Source organism: Artibeus jamaicensis, unplaced genomic scaffold (genome assembly GCF_021234435.1).
Source record: "Artibeus jamaicensis isolate MK-2021 breed Jamaican fruit bat unplaced genomic scaffold, CSHL_Jam_final contig_484, whole genome shotgun sequence".
Lineage (NCBI taxonomy): Eukaryota > Metazoa > Chordata > Mammalia > Chiroptera > Phyllostomidae > Artibeus > Artibeus jamaicensis.
Genome location: NW_026521859.1, coordinates 262,764 through 284,791, shown reverse-complemented (window position 1 = coordinate 284,791; position 22,028 = coordinate 262,764). Strand labels below are relative to the sequence as shown.

Below are 22,028 nucleotides of genomic sequence, written 5' to 3'. Positions count from 1 at the left end.
GCAGCATCATTTCGATTGCTGGTTAGTGAAACATTTAACAACAAAAAAATGTATATTAGTGAGTATATCATAATATAGAAAGAATCATGGTGCAAAAAGATGTTATTTATGAGAAGGTTATATAGTTCAGGAGTTGCCATGGGACAGAGATTAAGGGAGAAAATGGAGACAACTGTACTTGAATGATAATAAAAGAAATATGTGGAAAAAAAGAAAACTTTCCTCCTTTAAAGCTTTTGTACTCATATCCAAATTCTTAGAAATATTAAAAGTCATACTTTCACTTAAAAATGATAATTTTTGTATTAATTAAATGTATTTTTTAAATTAGTTTGTTAAGCTTGTATATTTTATGAGAACAGGGACATTACCCAAAAAGTCAAAAACTTTACCAACAGCAAGAGTTTCCCTTGGTAAAGTTTACCAAGGGTCAAAAACTCATCTGGGAAATCTTGGCAGATAAGCAACAGAAAACTCATGGCTCTGATAGGAAGGCTGATGTTAGAAACACATTCAAAAAGCAAAGCATCCTGAGAACAAAGTGCTATCATCCTAGATGACTTTAGATGCAGAAATGATTCCACATTTCCAAGTGGCTCTGTGCTCCACTTTTTAAAAGAGAAAGAAATAGCTTACTGCTGTGAAAGCTGGACCAATTCTTTTCTAGTGAAGGGAGTTATCACACATGCCATCTCATTGCATTTGGGGGCCCTTAACTTTCAAGGCAGAAGGGAATGTAGCTAGAAACAAAGACAGAATTTATCCTGCTGAAGTAGCTATGTATCACTACATTTCTTAGGAACAGTCCCCTCCTCTATAACACTGTACCCTCAAACATCTATTATTAAAAGTGGTAAATGGGGTTACACATTCATTCAGGAACACAAAGGGCTTGACCTGAGCACAAAAGCTTTCTAGAATGAAATGGAAGATGGAACATTTCATACTCCTGACTCCTTGCTGTTTATTGGCTCCTCTAATTAGATATAGAAATAAAGTGTTTCTGTGATTTCTAATACAAGGTCCAAAAGGGCTTTTAACAGGGGGAAAAATGGATGATTTTGTCATAAGCAGAGCAAATCTTTAGACACACAGATGGCTATTCAAAATCCTTGCATGTGGTGGTTGGACATTTGAACTAAAATGTAAATTCAGAATTTGTCTTCAGAGACTGATACAACCCTCATCTCGTACCTTCAAGCCAAAGGTTCTTCAGTGAAGAAGGCAGCTGTGCAGGCAAGTGGTGAATGATGAAGCCAAGATGCTGTGATGTTATCAAGATGTTTCTTATCCCTGTGCTCTTCTTTGGAGAATATAGGAGAGCCTTTCCTCTGACAATGACTAGATGAATCCTTTTGTCATAAAGAACCATTTTCTCTGCTGGAGAAACACAGAAGAAAAGAGGAAGAAGGGAAGTAGAGGAAATACCCTCAGGGAAATATATGGTTTAGTCTCTGTGATTTCACCCAGGTAGGGGCCTAGTGGCCAGAGGGGACCTAGGACCAGCCACACACTCATCTCTCAGGCCAGGTGGCTCCTGGCAGCCTTACAAAGCTTAAGTTCTCTGTTATTTTGTTTGGAGGCAATGCTTTTGAAGGACATGGAGATGCCTGCCAATACCCACTTACATTAAACCAGCTTAAGAGACATTGCTGGGAGTTTGCTCACCAATGTCTTCCACTGTATGAGGTTCTGTTAGCCCTGCTCTCAGTACATGCACAGTGAATGTATTCCTGGTTCAGCTTGTACTGTGGTTGTCTGCTTCTGGCTGCTGGTCAGTCTCCCACATGATCACCTTGGGCTCCATGAGCTTATGATCTTTATATTCCATGTAAAGTGCAGTGAGTATGTAAGTATAGCTACCTCTAGAAATTTTTTCTGTCCTCTCCTGTCATTGTCGTCTTCTTCTTCTTCTTCTTCTTCTTCTTCTTCTTCTTCTTCTTCTTCTTCTTCTTCTTCTTCTTCTTCTTCTTCTTCCTCCTCCTCCTCCTCCTCCTCCTCCTCCTCCTCCTCCTCCTCCTCCTCCTCCTCCTCCTTCTTCTTCTTCTTCTTCTCATTCTCCTCCTCCTCCTCCATCTCTCCCTCTCCCTCTCTCTCCTCTTCCTCTCTCTCTTCCCCACTCTCTCATCACTGTCTCCACTGCCTACCATGTGAGGTTGGAGTGTCTTTACTCCATCTTTGTTTTCAGGTTTATCCAGAGTTCTTCTAGCAAACCTAAAACACAGATTTTTGCATTCAACCTTGAAGTTGAACTTGTTGAAGGAGCTCCCTGTGGCCCCTGCCAGCCCTGGCAGTTGGCAGAGGAAGAGGCTGAGTCACACTAAGGGAAACTCATGCTGTTGGTATACTTGTTCCAGCAGCCTGGCATTGACAGTTTCCTTTGGACATATCCATGTAGAAGTTAGTTCAGTCGGGCGTTCTATTACCACTGCTGATGTTGTGGGAGGATGAGGAGGGCTCAGTGAATTCTGGGGAATGCAGCTCCTTACAGTTACTCTCTGCGATATTCCACAGCCTAGAAGCCTCCCAAGGCTACAGCGGCTGACCTAGATTTCTAGGAGAGGTGGGCTGGGCCTGGGTGACTTTGGGGGGAGCAGAGATTTCAGATACCTCAGACCCAGCACAGTTAGGCTGCTTTTACCATTCTGGCAGGAGGCCTAGCCAAGGCCCTCCAGCCCTCTCCTAAAGCACAAAATTCTTACTTTTTGTTGGTGGAGAGGGTACTGTTCCTGAGAAGAGGAGGTGGTTTTCTCCTCCAGGCTGGACAGGGTGCTGGCAGTCAAACTGGCACTTCTTTTGGCATCCCCTGACTCCTGGTATTCCACAGACCCCCTTTTTTGTGCTAGTACAGAAAATATTCTTAAAGTAGGAAGTACAGGTGAGAATGACAGGCTGACTGAAACTCTGCCGCCTGAGGTGAGCAGAGGATGGGAGAGTAGTGTTGGCCAGATCAGCTGAAGGCTAGGGCTTCAGGGTGACAGCGTAGTCCCCAGCTCAGATTTCTCATAGCCCAGGAGTAGAATAGTGGCCATCATCTCCTTGTATTTCTGGCTCATCTGCAGGTACTGGATACCTTCCTATGTGTAACCCATGGACCCCACCAGCTAGCTCTCCTCGGGGTGCTTGTAGTCAAGAGTGGCTCTGTGTTAGGCTTTGGTTCCCCATTTTCATGACTCACATTCATCCATGGATCTTTCATGATTTTCTCTAAAATTTCTCTCTTGCTGAAATTGAGGATGAGAAACTTCTTTGGCATGTTTTCTACTCCATGGACATGTAAAATAGAATATGGTATTTTATGTCCCATACTGACTTCTGCACCTTCTTGAAATTCTGTCCATCAAACAGTAGGCACCTTCTGAGCAATGTGTATAGGATGACTACCAAGGTTCACATAGCTACCTACCTAAAATAGGGGCATATCCTACCTGTGGCCTTGGAAGAGTTCTGGGGAAGCATGAAAAACCTGCTATAAAAGGTGTTCAACTTCCTGCCAAAGGTGAATTTCTTGCTGAAGACAAAATCTGCAATCTTGACATCCATGTCAGCATCCAAGAGCAGGTTTTCTGCCTTTGAGTGTCTATCAATAATAAACTTCCTATGACAGTACTGCACAGCAGACTATATGGTGGAATTTGGCCAGCACCTCTTCTTCTTTCCTATTGCCATGAGTCACAAGGTACTCAAACACCTTTCCTCGGTCTCTTTCACTTCAAGTAATTTTGCTATGTTGGGATGACTCTAAGCCTTAATGATTCTTACTTCATGAGATGATTTCTGGAACCTAAGTTCTATTGAGTCTTGTCAATGATATTCATACTTACCTGGGTTCCAGTCAGGGTTTTCTTGGTGGTGTTACTCTTGGCAATGTGCTTCAAAGACCCATAGCTGCTGCTATGGGTGTCTTCCTCAGGAGACATGGGTGCCTGAGAAGCATGGTAGTGTGTTGGACATGCTGCTGGGCTTAGAGTCAAGTAAAGATCTATGTGGATCTCTGGGGGGAAACATCCCAGGCAGAAGCAGGAGCTAGTACAGAGCCCTGAGGTGGGAGTGAGCCTGTCAAATTCAAGAAACAAGAAGTTCAATAGCTGGAAAGGAATAAGCAATGGGTAAAACAGTAGCAGTGTCACAGAGTCAACAGTGATGGGTGGGAAGAAGAGATAATGCATGTAGAAACATAACCAAAAAAGAATTCATACCTAAATTATGTAGAGAATCTCTCCAAGCCAATAAGAAAAAGGCAGGCAACACATTACAAAAGTGGGCAAAACCCCAGAAATCTCCAGAGATCAACATAGCTCTCTCCTTCAATACTTTGCTCTAACCTTACTTTATTAGTGAGGCTTCCCCTGATCTGCCTATTTGGTTTTGGAACACTTTTTACATCACCTTCATTTACATCTTTTTTAAAAATAAAATCTTTATTATGAAAATTTTTAAACACACAAAATTAGACAGAATAGTATACATAGGCAGTAAAATCACATTTTTCATAGCAATATTTTTTCTGCTAAATCTCCATAGGCAAGGGAAACAAAAGAAAGAAACAAGTGGAAATACATCAAACTAAAAGATTTTTGCACAGCCAAGGAGACCATCAACAAAATGAAAAGACAACCTACTGACTGGGAGACCATATTCACTAATGTATCTCATAACTGGTTAATATCCAACATTAATAAAGAACTCACAAAACTCAGCACCAAAAAAGCAAACAATTCAATTAAAAAATGGGCAAAGGTCTTATCCAAAAATGAAACACAGATGGACAATGGACATATGAATAGATGATGCTCGACATATGTAATCATAAGAGAAATGCAAATTAAAACCACAATGAGATATCTCCTCACACCTGTTAGAATGGCTATCATCAATAAATCAACAAACAAGTGTTGGAAAGATTGTAGAGAAAAGGGAACCCTAGTGGAGTGTTGGTAGGAATGCAAATCGGTGCAGCCACTGTGGAAAACAGTATGGAATGTCCTCAAAAAATAAAAAAATGAATCTACCTTTTGACCCAGGAACTCCACTACTGGGAACATACCCTAAGAATCTTGAAACACCAATTCAACAGAACTAATGAACTCCTATGTTCATAGCAATGTTATTTATAATAGCCAAGTGGCGGAAGCAATCTAAGTGCCCATCATTAGATGAGTGAATAAAACCTTTGTGGTACATTTACACAATGGAATATTTCTTGGCTGTGAAAAAGAAGAAAATTTTACCCTTTACAACAGCATGGATTGGTCTGGAAAATACTATGCTCAGTGAAACAGGCCAGTCAGAAAAAAACAAGTATCCTATGATTTCACTCATACATAAAATCTAATGAAGAAACTGAACTAACAAATGTAATAGAGACAGACTCATAGGGAGCAGGCTGGCAGCTCTGGGGTGGGGATTAGGCAGGCAGAGTTGGAAGAGAATATAGGGGAGATAAATGATCATGGAAAAAGTACAATAAAATGTTATTTAAAATTAAAAACAGACTTTTCCTTACATACCTATTATCTAAAATGAACACTTAGGAATATTGTTATAATTCTTTTTTAATTTTTTCTATAAACACTTTAGTCTGTATCTTTTAAAGAATATTTTTGAATCATAGACACAATTCCATTATCAAATCTAGTTAACAGTATCTACAGAACTAATAGTACAGTTTACAGTATCATATACCAGGCAGTATTCAAATTTCCAAGTTGTCTCAAAGATATCTTGTTTCAGTTGATAGGTTTGTATAAAGGTCCAACAGATGTTAGAAAAGAAATAATTAGCTTTTAATCTTTTATTCTAAGCCTTCAAGCTCTATTCATATTATTTAAGATTTTTTGTTTAAAAAAACTTGAGGAATTATGTGCATTTTAGAAGAACAGGAAATGCATGTTCTGTTAACACAGAAGCTGAAGTAAAGTCTGTTCGAAATATGATCTTCTTTCAATATCATTAATATTTAGACCACTTCTTAGAATGCAGAGCTACAGAAGATGTGCAAGGTTCTCATATCTTTAAAATCCATGTAAAAAATAAATGTGTAATCCTCAGAGAAGATACCTTCAAAGTCTATACAAATGTGCTACACTGTCAAAAATATATTAATAAAAAATAATCAAATATGCATTAGTCCTAATATTAAGGACTGTATAATAAGTTCCAAAATTAGGAAACATGATATTTCAAGAACTCAATTTGCATACTAACTTATAAAATGAAATGTATTAAATTCTTACTATTGAAATCTAGCGTCTGTAATATGTGCTGCAGCTGTTCAAAAGCTATTAAATAATTTATTGATATTACCTTAGACTCCAATGTCCACGTAGATTTAAGCAGGATATTTTAAGGGTATTTGACGTGGGCAGAGTGAGGCAACAGAGTTGAAAATAAAATATATTACATTGGGAATCAAAAGCAAGTTCTACTATATTTTCTATTTTTAGCTAAACACTTGATATTTGGAAAGTCAACAATTATGTGCCTCAACATTATTCCCTAAAATTAAACTTGAGATACGTAGTTCACAGGGTTGTGAGCTTTCTTCAGAAAGTGAGACTTCTCTAAAGATACCAATAACACTTTCCTCAAACAAACCATCCTTTGACAGGCTGTTATCAAGAAATAGAAGGCTTTTTGCCCTGGATGGTGTAACTCAGTGGATTGAGCACTGGTCTGAGAACCAGAAGGTTGCAAGTTTGATTCCCAGGCAAGGCACATGTGCCTGGGTTGCAGGCCAGGTCCCCAGTAGGGGGCATGCAAGAGGCAACCACACACTGATGTTCCTCTCCCTCTCTTTCTCTCTCCCTTCTATTTTGTCTAAAAATAAAATAAATCTTTTTAAAAAGAAATATGTGTTTTATAACTTACTCCTTTCATTTATTTTCCAGAAACTATAGACATACACATTTAATTTTGAATTTAAAATAAAGCAGTTGTATTCTAAAGCTCATAAGACTGAGTTTTCAACACATGATGTGTTGGGTGGCCATAAACACTGAGGGAGCTGTGGGCTTCCACAATGGACTAAAGTCATTTTTTCCAGGCGCGGCCACATCCAAGTGCATTTCACCACTCTGGCCACACACTGATTGCAATACAGTGTTGTGATGCTTACAGCAACTTAAAAGACACCCACTGTCCTCATTTCAAAGTTCAGCCAACTCCTGTGTTCTTTACCAAAGTCCCCAAATAGGATGGTACTTCAGTTGCTTTTGAAAGTACTTTTATACAGATATTGCTCTCTCCACTTTTTCTTCACAATTACTCTTTCTCTTCCTTTTTTTCCCCTCTGTTTTTCTCAAAATAGCTATAGGAAAACCACCATCACCAGCTGTTCTACAGTTGTCTCAGTAGTGGGCCTTGGAGAAACTGTGAAAGAAGATGACTATATCTAAATATTCCAGTGTCCCTTCACAATTCTGCCTTTCTTTGAAATGTTTTAATTATGTACCATCATGTTGAGATAATGAATTTTGTAGGTTTATAGCCTGCAATGCATGTGGCACTATATTTGTTTTCATTCATCTTAAAACCACCTCTTCTTAACAGGAGGGCATGAGCTTTGCTGGGATAGGCACAGAGTCTATGAAAATTTGGCGACACTATGATTTGGGGAGGCTAAACCAGAAGCTGGGGTGGAACAACATGCCGATTCAAAGGAAGGAGGACATTTGAAAATTCAGCTGTTAAGTCTGGCTAATTTGGTGCAGGGCTGTCCCTGCTTATACAAGAAATCCAGCAATTACTTCAGAAGAATTCTAAGAGCTTTCCTTCACATTGTTCAAAAAGTCAGACACCAAGAGTCAACTGAATCTTTCCACAGTGGTCATCTTACAAACATGACCACTAAGGCATTTCATTGAGTTTGGGATCAGATTCTACATTTTCATACATATAGGGAAAGTTTTCATGATCCTTGTAGAATTTCTGAGATTTTTCTATGTTTCTTTGATTTAGGAATACAACAGCCTTGTATTTCACTAGGTCTTATTAATATATTCTGTTAGTCATTTAAGTAATATTTCATTGCTTTTCCAGTGCAGCTTTGTTATGTATAAGTCTTTATTTGAGATCAACTGTGTTTGCTACATATTCAATAATATACTTTCAAACTGTACCTTGATGCTGGTTGTATTTTTTCCTAACACCTACTTTCTAATATTTCTAAAATCAAATATCTATGAAATTACTTTGTTTGCCCTTTTTCTTAGTCAATTAATTAAAGAATATCATTCATATTTTTGAAAAGGCAGCATATATACAGAACAAATACATTCTTTATTAAGTAAACATGATATAGAAACTAGGCTTTTCTGTGGTTTAACAAAAGAGAAATTCAGACAAGTGCAAGTTGTAAACGCCAGGGATACAACTACAAAAATAAAATGCGTACATATACCTAGTAACTCAATAACGGAAATAGAATAGTAAAACATACTAAATTCCTTAGAAAACAAAAATAAAAAAAATAATAAAGAATAAATGGAGCATACTGAAAACAGAAAGATGGTAGGTATACACCCAACCAGATTAATACTTATTTAAATTTAAATGGACCAAACAAAGGTGTCTGCAAACTATGGCCTTTGGGCCAAATGTGGCCTGCTACCTGGTCTTGTAAATGAAGCTTTATTAAAACACAACCATCCACATTGGTTTATGCATTGTATATGTACACTTCCACACTACAATGATAAAATGGAGTGGATGCAGGGACAGACTGTGTGGCCTTCAAAGATCAAAATACATACGATCTACCTTGTTACGTAAAAAAAGTTTTCTTACCACTGATCTAAAAACTCCAATTAAAAACAGAAATTAACAGGCTGGATAAATAGCAATATTCAACAATGCCTATAAGAAATCCTTACACTTTTGATATAAAATTGCAGCTAAGACAAAAGTCATAGGATGGAAAAGTTCAGACATACTCCTGAGATATTGCAGGTGTGGTTCCAGACCACTACAATAAAATAAGTATCACAATAAAGTGAATACTAGTAATTTTGCTGGTGGAGGGTCTTGCCTTCAGTTTATAGAAAACACAACACCCATGAAGCAGAATAAACTGAAGCACAATAAAATGAGATATAACTGCATTATCATGCAAATTATTTTCAAAAGAAGACAACATCCTTAAATGTGTGTATACCCTATAAGAGTTTCAAAATACATGAAACACAATTATCAGAACTAAAAGGAAAGACAAATCCACAATTACAGTTAGGGAATTCTATTCTCCTAATTCAGAAATTGAAAAAATATATAGATAAAAAATTATGAAGGATAAAAATATGTGAATAAACCAATATGGCTTAAGTTATAGAACACTTCATTTAATGGCAGAATACATTCTTTTCAAGTGTAAATTTGTATTATTTACAGAATAGACCATATGCTGCTCCTTAAATTAATCTCATTCAATTCAGTTTCCTCAAAAAAATTAAAATGGAACTCTTATGACCCAAGGATCACACACTTCTGGGAACATGTCTAAAGGAACACAAAACACTAATTGTAAAGAATATAAACACCCCTACGTTTATTGCAGCATTATTTACGATAGCCAAGAATGGGGAGTAGCCCAGGTATTTATCAGTAGATAAATGGACAAAATGCTGTGGTACATTTACACAATAAAATACTACTCATCTGTAAAAGGAGAAGGAGAGGGAGAGGAAGAGGAAGAGGAAGAGGAAGAGGAAGAAGAAGAAGAAGAAGAAGAAGAAGAAGAAACAACTCTTACCTTTTGTGAAAGCACGGATGAACTTGGAGAGCGTTGTGCTAAGTGAAACAAGTCAGTCAGAGAAAGACAAGTACCATATAATTTCACTTATATATGGACTCTAATAAATAGAATATGCTGACAAACAAAAGAGAAACAAAAGATTCTTTGTATCTCACAGATAAGAACAGACTGATAGCTGTCAGAGGGAAAGGGTTTTGGGGGCTGGGTGAAAAAGGTGAAGGGATTAGGCAAAAACAACAACAAAAAAACCATAGACAACAGTATGGTGATTACCTGAGGGAAAGGAGGCAGAGAAGGTAGAAAACAACAACAACAAAAAAACCATAGACAACAGTATGGTGATTACCTGAGGGAAAGGAGGCAGAGAAGGGGACAAATGGTGATGAAAGAAGGCTTAGGGTGATGAACACACAATACAATATACAGATGATGTATTATCAAATTATACAGTTGAAACCTATATAATTTTATTAATCTGTGTCCTTGCAATAAATTCAATAATTTTTAAAAAATTGATAGAGTTTGTTTTCTGACAAGGAAGTTAAATTAGAAGTTGTTGTGGACCACTCTGCCTGGTTCTAGGAATTGTAACTCTACCCCCTTTGGCTAAGGATGAGTCAGTGGCCTCTGGAATTCGAGACTCAGGAGACAAGGCCTTTCTCTGGTAGCAAATGCTGCCTCAGTTTCTTTCCTGTCCCCAAAGCATGGTCAGAAGTCCTTGACAGCTAAGGCTTCTCAGAGGATGGGCAACCTAGGCCAGACACAACCACTTGGGAGGCCATTATGGAAGGACTCAGGGAGGCTGCAACAAAGAGGGTGCAATAGACTCTCACCCCCAGCTTTGACAAAGCCCGAGTCCCCATGTCCTCTGGGAGAATTGCTTATTGGCTCTAATCTCCTTAAGCCTGAATACCTGATGGGGAGGGGTGCAGCTCCTTACCTTGCTAGAGCAGTGTCCTGAGGAAAAATCTGGCATCACAAAGACTTCCTGATAAACCTGAGAATCTGCTTTGCTAAGAGTGCTTTCATTCATTTGTCAAGGGTTCAAGCAGGAAACCCTAAAACCCTGTTCCTGACAGACACTGACTCAGACTAAGCCCTCAGATTTCTTTGAAATGTTATCTACTGTTTGATCCTTTCTTCCCTGTATTCCTGTGTATTACAACCCAACAAAAGCCCTTGGAGGAAGGGGCTCAAGGCCTTTTTCCTCTGGGAACCTGACCACCTCTCCTACCCAAGCAGATCACATCAAGTCTCAGTCATGTTTACTCTCATCCGTGGCACATGGGGGGACTTTCAAGGAAAGTCGCCCCCACAAGAAGTCAGCAAGTAAGAAATCTGGAAAATATCCAAATGTATAAAAATTAAATAATAGTTTTAAATAATACATCTATCAAAAATGAATCATAAGAGGAATTAGAAAATATTTTGACCTTAGTTTAAAACAGAATGTCAAAATTTGAGAATGCAGCTAAAACAATGCTTAGAAATAAACTGGCAGGTTTAGCTGCTTCTAGGATTCTCTCCTTCATTTTAATCTTGGCTAATGTAATGATGATGTGCCTTGGTGTGTTTCTTCTTGGGTCCAACTTCTTTGGGACTCTCTGAGCTTCCTAGAAGCAGCAAGAGCTAAGGGGACAGTCACCTACAAAGGAGTCCCCATCAGATTGTCAGCAGATTTCTCAAAAGAGACCTTACAGGCAAGAAGGCACTGGAAAGAGGTATTCCAAGTCATGAAATCCAAAGACTTACATCCAAGATTACTCTATCCAGCAAAACTTTCATTTAGAATGGAAGGACAGATAAAGCGATTCTCAGATAAGGTCAAATTCAAGGAGTTCATCATCACCAAGCCCTTATTATATGAAATGTTAAAGGGACTTATCTAAGAAAAAGAAGTTAAAGAAACATGAACAGTGAAAGAACAACAAGCTCACAGTTATTAACAACCACACCTAAAACGAAAGCAAACTAAAAGAACAGCTAGATCAGGAGTGGAAATATAGAAATGAAGATCTCAAGGAGGGTTAGCAACAGGGGAGTGGGAGGAGGAGATGGGGGGAGAAGGTATAGAAAATAAGTAGCATAGACAGTAGATAGAAAATAGATGGGGGGGCAAGAATAGCATGGGAAATATAGAACCTAAAGGACTTGAGACACATGGACATAAACTAAAGGGGGGTAATGGTGGGGATGGGGGCTAGGGTGGAGGGGAATGAAGGGGGGAATAGAACAACTGTAACAGCATAATCAATTTAAAAAAATAAATTAATTTAAAAAAATTTAAAAAATAAAATAAATTTAAAAAGATTAAAAAAATAAAGTTAAATGCTGGACATTCCTCAAAAAAAAAAAAGAATAAATTTCACAAAATAATGTGTACAAAACCTATGGAAACTACAAAACATTTCTGGGAAAAACAAAAGAGATAAATAGAGAAAAATATGCCATGCTGAGGAATGAAAAGATTAAATATTATAAATGTCAATTTTCCCCAAAGCAGCCCAATAAGTTCATTACAATACCAATCAAAATTCCAGCAGGCTTTTTTTTCATAGAAATTGATAAGTTGTTTCTAAAATTTTATAGAAATGCAAAGGAATTAAAATAGCCAAAACAATTTTGGAAAAAAAATTGGAAGATTCAGACTACCTGATTTCAAGTCTCACTCTAAAGTTAAAGGAATCAAGAAGGTATAATATTGGCATTAGAATATATATGTATATATATATATACATATATATATACATATATATATCAATAGAACAAAAACTTACCATATATTGGACTTCCGCCAAGATGGAGGTGTAGGTGGACCCACCTCACTTCCGTGCACAACCAAATCTAAGAACAACTATTTTTAACAACGATAATTACAACCAGACCACACAGAAAATCGACAATACGGAGTCCGAAAAAATAAATAAATAAAGGACGAAATGCTCGGCTAAACGGGTAAGCCAGCAGCGAAACCGGTTGACCAAAAAGATCCCTGACCTGGTGGCGCGCAAGCAGCTGACGGCGCGGATCGGATCGCGGGCTCACTACTGGCGCACACAGGGAAGAGGCGCACACAGGGAAGAGGAGCGGCTGGCTGTGTCTGCGGTAGGTCACGCATTTGCGTGCAGATAAACCAGTGAAGAGGCCAGTATTGAGACCGCAGGGCGCGGGGCAGCAGGCTCCCACAATTCTGCTTGGATGAACAGGCTGGGGCAGTGGTGAAATGGTACGGACTGGGCTAACGGAGAGGACCACCATTGCTCCCTCTCTGACCCCGCCCCCACACACAGCGTCACAAACCAGCGACCTGGTGAACAACTAAGGCTTTGCCCCCCTTACTTACCGGCGCAAATAGACCAAAAATGGCTCAAGAAAAACTCAGAGCCCCTGAGCCAATAAATCTAAGTGATGAGGAAATAGCTAAACTTTCAGATGCACAGTTCAAAACATTGGTGATCAGGATGCTCACAGAACTGGTTGATTTTAGTCACAAATTAGAGAAACATATGAAAGCTAAACTAATTGAAATGAATGGTAATGCAAAGGGTACCAATAGTAATGGAAAGGAGTCTGGGACTCAAATCAATGGAGTGGACCAGAAGAAAGCAAATATTGGCCAAACAGAAAAGAATGAAGAAACAAGAATTCAAAAAAATGAGGAGAGGCTTAGGAACCTCCAGGACATCTTTAAACGTTCCAACATTCGAATTATAGGGGTACCAGAAGGGGGAAAGGAACAGCCATCAGTGGAAATCTTATTTGAACAGATAATAAAGGAGAATTTCCCCAATCTGGCAAAGGAAATAGACTTCCAGGAAATCCAGGAAGCTCAGAGAGTCCCAAACAAGTTGGACCCAAGAAGAAACACACCAAGGCACATCATTATTACATTAGCCAAGATTAAAATGAAGGAGAGAATCCTAGAAGCAGCAAGAGATAAGGGGACAGTCACCTACAAAGGAGTTCCCATCAGGCTGTCAGCTGATTTCTCAAAAGAGACCTTACAGGCAAGAAGGGGCTGGAAAGAGGTATTCCAAGTCATGAAAACCAAAGACCTACATCCAAGATTGCTCTATCCAGCAAAATTTTCATTTAGAATGGAAGTACAGATAAAGTGCTTCTCAGATAAGACCAAATTCAAGGAGTTCATCATCACCAAGCCCTTATTATATGAAATGTTAAAGGGATTTACCTAAGAAAAAAAAGATAAAAAAGTTGAACTCACTGTGAGCAAACTCACAGTTATTAACAACCACACCTAAAACAAAAGCAAATTCAGAGGACAAATGGATCAGGAGTGAATCATAGAAATGAAGATCATGTGGAGGATTAGCAACAGGGGAGTGGGAGAAGGAGAAGGGGGAGAAGGTACAGAAAATAAGTAGCATAGACAGTAGATAGAAAATAGATAAGGGGAGGGTAAGAATAGTAGGGGAAATACAGAATCTAAAGAACTTGAGACACGTGTTCATGAACTAAAGGGGGGAATGGTGGGGGAGGGGCATGCAGGGTGGAGGGGGGAATAGAACAAATGTAATGGCATAATCAATAAAATTAAAAAAAAAAATAAAGTGGAAACCAAAAAAAAAAAAATCAAATAAAACAACAAAAAAAGCTTACCATATATTTATGATGAATTATTTTTTGACAGAAGTGATTCAATGGGGGAAATTATATTTTCAACAGTGCTTTGAGGAGAAAATTTATCTTAACCCTTACGCCCACTTTACACAAAACTTAACTCAAAATTTGTCACTGGAAATAAACAGGGAAACACTTTGTAAAGTATATGATTGTGTAGCCACTATGCTGTATACCTGAAACTAATACAAAATTTTGAATGTAAACTGAAATTGAAAACTGAAGTTTAAAAAATTGATCACAGACCTGCCTGAGCACAAAAGCTAGAAATATAAATACTTCTAGACCTACGTTGTCCAATATAGTCACTAGGAGACACATATGGCTATTTAAATTTAAATTAAAAATTTAGTTCCCTAGATGCACTAGACACATTGAAAATGCTCAGTAGCCATGTGTAGGTCATGGCTACAGTGCAGAGACAGCAGTTTTCCACCACTGCAGTGTTATTCTAGCAGGAAACAAAGAAAACATCTTTGTGATTTGAGGATAAAGATTTCTTCAGTCAAGCACAGAATATACAAACTATAATAGAAAAATAGATAAAATGGTATTTCTTCAAAATATTAAATTTTTTTAAAGAACTATAAGAAAATGTAAATGCAAGCCACAGATGTGAAATATTTTAATATAGCAAAGGACTTGTAAGGTAAGAATACAATTACAGCACAATCTAGTAACTCTACTCCTAATGCCCAGGAGAAATTAAAGCATATATCCACACAGACTTGTAAATCAGTGTTCATAGAAGCGTTTCAGAATGGTTCCACATCGAAAACAACCCAACTTTGCATTAACAGGTAAATGAACAATCAAGTTGAACTAGATCCACACGAAAGTACTCTATTCAGCAACAGAAAAGTAATAAATCCTTGGTAAACACAACAGCATGGATGAATCTCAGAACCATTATTCTAAATGAAAGAAGCTGGAAACAAAAGATGAAATAATATATAACTCCATTTATATGGGACTCCAGAAAAAAAAAATTTTCATCTATAGGGACAGAAATCAGATCAGGAATTCTCTGGAGCTGGAAGAAGAATCAATTATCTGAGCAAAGGGAGATGATTTTTCTGAAGAAAACTTGTGGGGGGTCATGGAAATAGTCTGTATCTTAACTGGGATGGTTATTTCATGGGTGCATACATTTCTTAAAATCCATCCAAATATACACTTAAAAATTGATATATTTTATTATGCTTCAACAAAGCTGGGCTTTTTTAAGATAGCAAATTGTAATTATTAAGTATATACAGTAAACAAAATAAAGCTTTAGTTTATATTTTGGCTTTATATAAGCAAAAAGAAAAGGAGAGATAAAAGAAAGTCAGGAAATAGAAAATACAGTGCAGACAAATATTAGACTATTTGGAAATTATGAAATGAGAAGAGAGGAGAAATAGTTATCTGATTTATTTGGATATTTATTTTTTTGAAGTATCTTTTATGTAATCAGAAGTATAAAACCATTGCCATTATTTTTAACCTAAGAATTTTCTCTCCCCTGAGTAACATTATGTACAAATTTCATTTCGAAGGCATCTAGACAGATTTTTTTGTAAATATATATTTGGGAAAGAATGTTTTCTTGCCAATTTCCAATGTGGAAATTAGATAATACTAGGCATAAAAAGTTAGTGGTTAAATACTTCTTTTTAATTTCCATGCCAAAAGACCAGAATCTCTAATATTCAACAAGCTCTTATAATTTCATCAACAGTCTTGTAGAATGCATAATTTGGCACCACAAAATCAGATTATTCCAATGACAATTAGAAAATGTGGTCATGTCCTTAGAAATCAATATTAAATTAGTAGAATGTCAGAAAAAATAGAATTGTGAATTATGATTTTCCATAGAAACATATTTTTTTGTATTATTGTTCCCCCAATTTCCCACAAACTGACTAGTATTGTTTTTAAGGCATTAAATTAGCTTGAATGTTTAAAATAATTTAAAACCTTATTTTCCTATTTACTATAGAATAATATGTGATTTGGAAATGCTAACACAGACATCACAGTGCTTTCTGTTTTTCATAAATTTTAAAATGGAAAAAAATGTTTAAATACATCATTTGTTATATAAATACAGCAAGGTTTACTTAAGCAATAAAAATCAGTTGTGCAAGAATCACAAAACAAACTAAATACTCTCACTGAACTTCAAGGGGCTATTTAATGAGCGTGCCCCCAAAAGTACTAAAATTTCACAAGTTGCAATTCTCAACAACAACCAGGTTTGATTCCACACAATCTTGGTGATTCCACAAAAGTCAAATGGATGTTTTCACATATTTTGTATTCACCTATCCCATGCATCAGGAAGCAAAGGAAGCAAAGGAACTGTGCAATACTCTCTACCAGCACAGTCCATCGTGAGCACTGAAGTCACAATCTAGGCTGCAGGCAGCCTATTTAATTGGTGCAAGACGGCAGTTCCCTAGCTGATCTGAGGCAACAATGATGCTACCAGTGGTGATGATGGCATAAAAGTGGCAAGGGTGAACATAGCGAATTCTGCTTTATTCATCCAGTTAAGGGATAACAGGATACTCTGATGAAGAAGCTCATCAATATGGCAGATTAGAGAAAGAGTTAGGATCGAAGTCTGAGATGAGATCTGATCATTGTCTGTATGGGTCAAACTTGTTCCCATACTTTAGCAATTAGCCACCAGTGACAAGATGATGGCTGCTAGCCTGAGACCTCTAGCTCCACTGATAATCAAAACAGCTTGCCTCCAATGGGTGCCTCCTATCTGATGGGCACTTGAGCTGCATTATAAAATTAATCATTACATTTAAAAGCGACTGTCCAAAACATCATTGCCATTCTCTTTTCAGAGATGAGAATATCAGTGCTTATCACAACTAAAGTCCACATAGCTAGGAAACAAACATTGGCAGTTCTATCTAAACCTGATGAAAACCTGCCTGATTTCCCTGTTTTTGTTTTTTTCTCATCATTGGTAAAGTTTAATAGAAAAACCAACTATCAGGAAGTTGTGAAATGATAACTAATAGTCACTGAATACTTTCTGTGTCCCAGGTACTCTACTAAGAGTTTTACTCAACTTGCCAACATCCTAGGCTTATGGGCATTACCCTTACCCTCCTACATATGATTATTATACTAATAAGATTTTCAATCAAGGCTTGGCAAGAGGTATATATGAAAACACATTTCGAACACTGCATGTGTTTGACAAAAGACAATCACAAAACAGGGTTAAACACAAAAATACCATCACAGGTGAATGCATATAGGATGTTAGTAGAATGTTTCGCAGAGGTCCAAAAACTGACCTGGGATATCCACTCTGAATGAAACCCGCAAACTGCATTCCAAAGGACAGAAAATACATAATGCAATGTCTTCCTACTGAACTTCATAAATCGTAAGGCAGTGAAAAATTCTTCCTGATGAACACAGACGTAGAAATACTAGATGGCTTCCAGTGGCCAATTAAACACTGTATTGTAACGTGGACTATATAGATAGTACATTTTAGTTATATTAAGACTGAAAACATGAGTTTGGGGCCAGACAGATCTGGGTTTCAGTTTTAGATTATTACTGTTTAGATATATGAAGCTCAGTGTTTTCATTTATAAACTGAAAATGATGCTACCTAGTCCTAGATAAGCTGTCATATGAAAGGAGGAATGCTTTCCAAGCCAATGAGTGAGTAGTAGCCGCTATTATTGTTTCTTTTCTGTCTTCCCATTGTAACTATACCCACTGACAGACATCAAGAATTTAGCAGGTCCCTGCTACCTCTTTTTGACTCCTAGGACTCTAAAACCTACATGGGGCCATTAACATTTCATGGGGACAGACAACAGCATTTATCTTTTATTCTGTGGGTGGTATTTAAAACAGTAATCAGTTTATACGTGAGCTAATGCCACTAAAACTGGAACTAGTTTGTCTGAGAATGAACTACAAAATCATGGTGTGATGTGGCATGAAACTAATCAGAGCCGGCTTTCGTCTTCCCCCTTTTCCTACCTGGATGCCACTTAGTCCTATGAAGGCTTAAAAAGATCTTCAGTTCTGATTTCTTAACAAGGTATAGAGAAGTGCTTATTAGTTAAATGAAAGTCAGAATAGCTGCTGACACTTAAATTTAAAGAGGCTAATAAAGAAAAGTAAGTTTTCTTAAGTGGAATTAATATATTGTTATCAAAGCAATCCTAGGCAGGTATATTAAAAATAAAACATCTTAGATGTTTCTGAAATTTTATCAGAAAATGTCTACATGGTTCTTAACATTCTTTCGTTTTATCCTCAACAAATACCATCTTTAACCAAAGACCTGCTTTTTCTTCTCCATTACTCATTTGCATAAACAAAATGCTAATCGGCATTAACATTTTGTATCTAAAATGCTAACTCACAAGATCTGTTTATAAAAGCAATTCTCTAACATTACACTCTGCTTCTTACCCTTCTCTATTACCCTTAAAAAAAAAATCAACCTAGATCCTTTGTTTCCCTGGACTCATAATTACAGAATCGAAACATGGGGGAATATTAATTACATTTTGATTTTTCCATTTAAGTGGGCATAAGAAAGTTCATCCTTTGAATGTATGAGTCCATTCTTACGGTAAAAAATATATTCTCCATGGCAATGCCACCCCAGCGCCAATCACTAGCATTCTGAGTTCTCACTGGTTTCTTTCTCTATATTTAAAGACCATTTCCTGACTACAGTTAAGCCTCTCCCAAGTTACCACATATGTGTAACACATCTCAGTGGAAGTGTTCTTTCCACTGAGTCACTTCCTACCAGTAAAGCTGCCCCGTTCCCTTCACCCCTCAGTGGTGAAGGACCAGACAGCCCTGTCCCCCTAAAGCGCTGAGCAACCCTCCAGGACTCAGTTTGTCTAATGAGTTCTTTCTAATACAAAAGTTTAATGAGTCTTGAGAAAAGGAAATACATTTCTGACGGTATACCTGAAATTACATTTAATGCTGTAGATTTTTTCTATCACGTCTTTACTTGTCATTTAGAACTAGTTACCAAATACATTTCTTAATCTCTGGACCTGGAAATATTCTTTTATTGCAGTACCAGAGAAAGAAATTTCACTGGGAGCCTTGTGGGATAAGCAATGTTAAATTCATTAAAGTAGCTGTCCTGTGACACTGAGGCGACACGGCTTCAATGCTTTCGTGTAACAGAGGGGTCAGGCCAAAACGCTGGGAAGGCAGGGGACAGGGAGGAAACCCAAAGGCAGAATTGAAGATTGGAAGCGGCTTGCCTTCCCTGCGAAGGGAGGGCCGCCAGCGGAGGGAAACCTGAGGCAGCCCTGCAGTCCAGACTGAGCAGAAGGGAGCTTGCACAGAGCGTGCGTGCCTGGAGGCTTTTCCCGCTTAAGGAACATGGCCCTGTAAGACCAGCAAAGGCAAACAGGACCCACACTTGCCCTCACTGGTTGGAGGGCTGGACACACCCACTGGCTTCTGGCAGGTGTGGGATTTAGGAGAGGACTCTCAAATGGAGCACACGGGTAAGGTCAATGTCCGTTGGCTCTTTCCCCTGGCTGGCCTGGTCAGCGCTGAGCCAGAGTTCCTGGACGTTCTCCCAGGAGACCATGTGAGAGGCCCGGCCCTGCACCCCTCCACGCAGAAAGTGGCAGTCCTAGCTGAACTGCAGCCAGGAGCCTGCCAAGCCACCTGGATAATCCTGCTGCGGTTATCTTTGTTTTCATAAAGGACAATAGTTTTAGGAGTGGGAAAAGGGATTCCAGGGACATTCTTAAACTGGCAAAGGGTGGCAGGGCTGTTTACCTTTGGGTAAAGAGAGAGGAGTCCTGAGGCAGAAACGTACCACCATTCCAAAACCACATAACCTTTAAATAAACAACCCCTTTACTTTTCACCAAATTCCTGTCTCCACAGTTACACCAACTAGAGTCCCCAAATAAGGCAACCCTATAAGCTGTAGCCAGTCAAATAATTTCCTTGTTTTGTTTCCACCTCTTCTCTGTAAAAGTCTTTCCCCAGCTTCGATGGTGAAGTGTTCCTAACCCTTTCAATTTGGCCTTGCTGCATCAGAATCAATTTTTGTTCAATTGAACTCTTTAGTTTTTAAAAGTGTGTAACAACCAGGTACAGCTTTTGGTTCCTGCCTTATCTCACAGAATCACAGTAAACCTCACCTTCCTCACCATCTAGGATGCTGAGGACACATTCTGGTCATCCATGATTTTCATAGAACTAATAAATGGATGGTCTTTGTTTTGTCCTATCCCTTCTGTGATTTCATCCTCTTTCTTCTTCACCCTCAGCACTACTGCAATGGCACTTGACTAGCTTTCCCACATCCAAGTGTCATCCTAACATCCAAACCTGTAGAGAATTTTTATTAAAATTAATTTGAGCCAGACTAACAACATGCCATAGAGCAAGATCTCAAATGCTCAGGAAAATGACAGTTTTGTGGTTTCTTTTATACAGTTGGAATGGAGAGGGAATGTAAGAAAGATTACATGAAGGTGGGAGAAAGCCAGATGGGGAAATCTCCACCATTGGAGTTAACAAGATTATGTGCTTCTCTGAGGGTGATTATGCCTCTGAAGAGTCTGGACTTCTAGCTAGCATTTCAAAAGTATGTTATCGTAAATGCAGGACAACAGTGGGCAGAGCTTGCTTCAGGCAGGGACAAACCTTTCACAGGCCGGGGACTGTGGCCTGCAAGTTAGGAAGTCATAATCATCTCCCACTGTGAGGTCGCTTTCCTCACTGAGATTGTCAGAAAGGTCCTTACGTGACTCTCATGTACAGTTAGAGTTGAAAAACACAGCAACTTAAACCCTTTTAGAAAATTTTAAAAAGATCAGGGAAGTTATCTGATTCATCCAAGGTCACTCATGCTACAGACTGCTTCCTTTTAAAAAAAAACAACAAAACTATTTATTTCAAAAGTTCATTTTGAATTTCACTCTATGAGAGCTACAGGCCCTTTCCAAGTGGCTGAACTGGAGCCACAGTGAGAAAACACACTCATTGTTTCTCAGTTCTCCATGAATTTAGGATGGTACTTCAGTTATTTGTAGTTGTCATTTTCTTTTTTTTTAAATTTTTATTTAGTTATTTTTCAAGTACAGGTTTTTTTTTTGTCTATTTCTCCCATCCCAGCCCCACCCCTGCTCCGTCTCCCCACCTCCCTCCCATTTCCGCCCCCCCCCAGTCCTCATCTTTGTGTCTTTCATACTTGTTCCTTAAAATCCCTCCCCATTTTTCCCCTTAAATTCCCTTCCCTCTTCCCTCTGGTCGCTGCCCACTTGTTCTCTATTTCAGTGTCTTTGTTTTTATTCTGTTTGCTTGTTTGTTTTGTTGTTTAGCTTCCTGTCAAAGGTGAGATCATATGGTATTTGTCCTTCAATGCCTGGCCTATTTCACTCAGCATAATGCTTTCCAGTTCCATCCATGTCGTTGCAAAGGGTAGTAGCTCCTTCTTTCTCTCTGCTGCAGAAAACTACACAGCACTGAAGAAAGAAATCAGGGAAGACACAAACAAATGGAAATATATACCTTGTTCACGGATTGGAAGAATGAACATCATCAAAATGTCCATACTACCCAAAGCAATATACAGATTCAATGCAATACCTATTAA

At 38.2% G+C, this 22,028-nt stretch overlaps 1 pseudogene; it reads right to left on the bottom strand.

Moving 5' to 3' along the window:
- Positions 1-2,682: 2,682 nt before the first annotated feature.
- LOC119055199 (serine/threonine-protein kinase MARK2-like) lies at positions 2,683-12,869 on the bottom strand (annotated as a pseudogene).
- Positions 12,870-22,028: the final 9,159 nt, after the last annotated feature.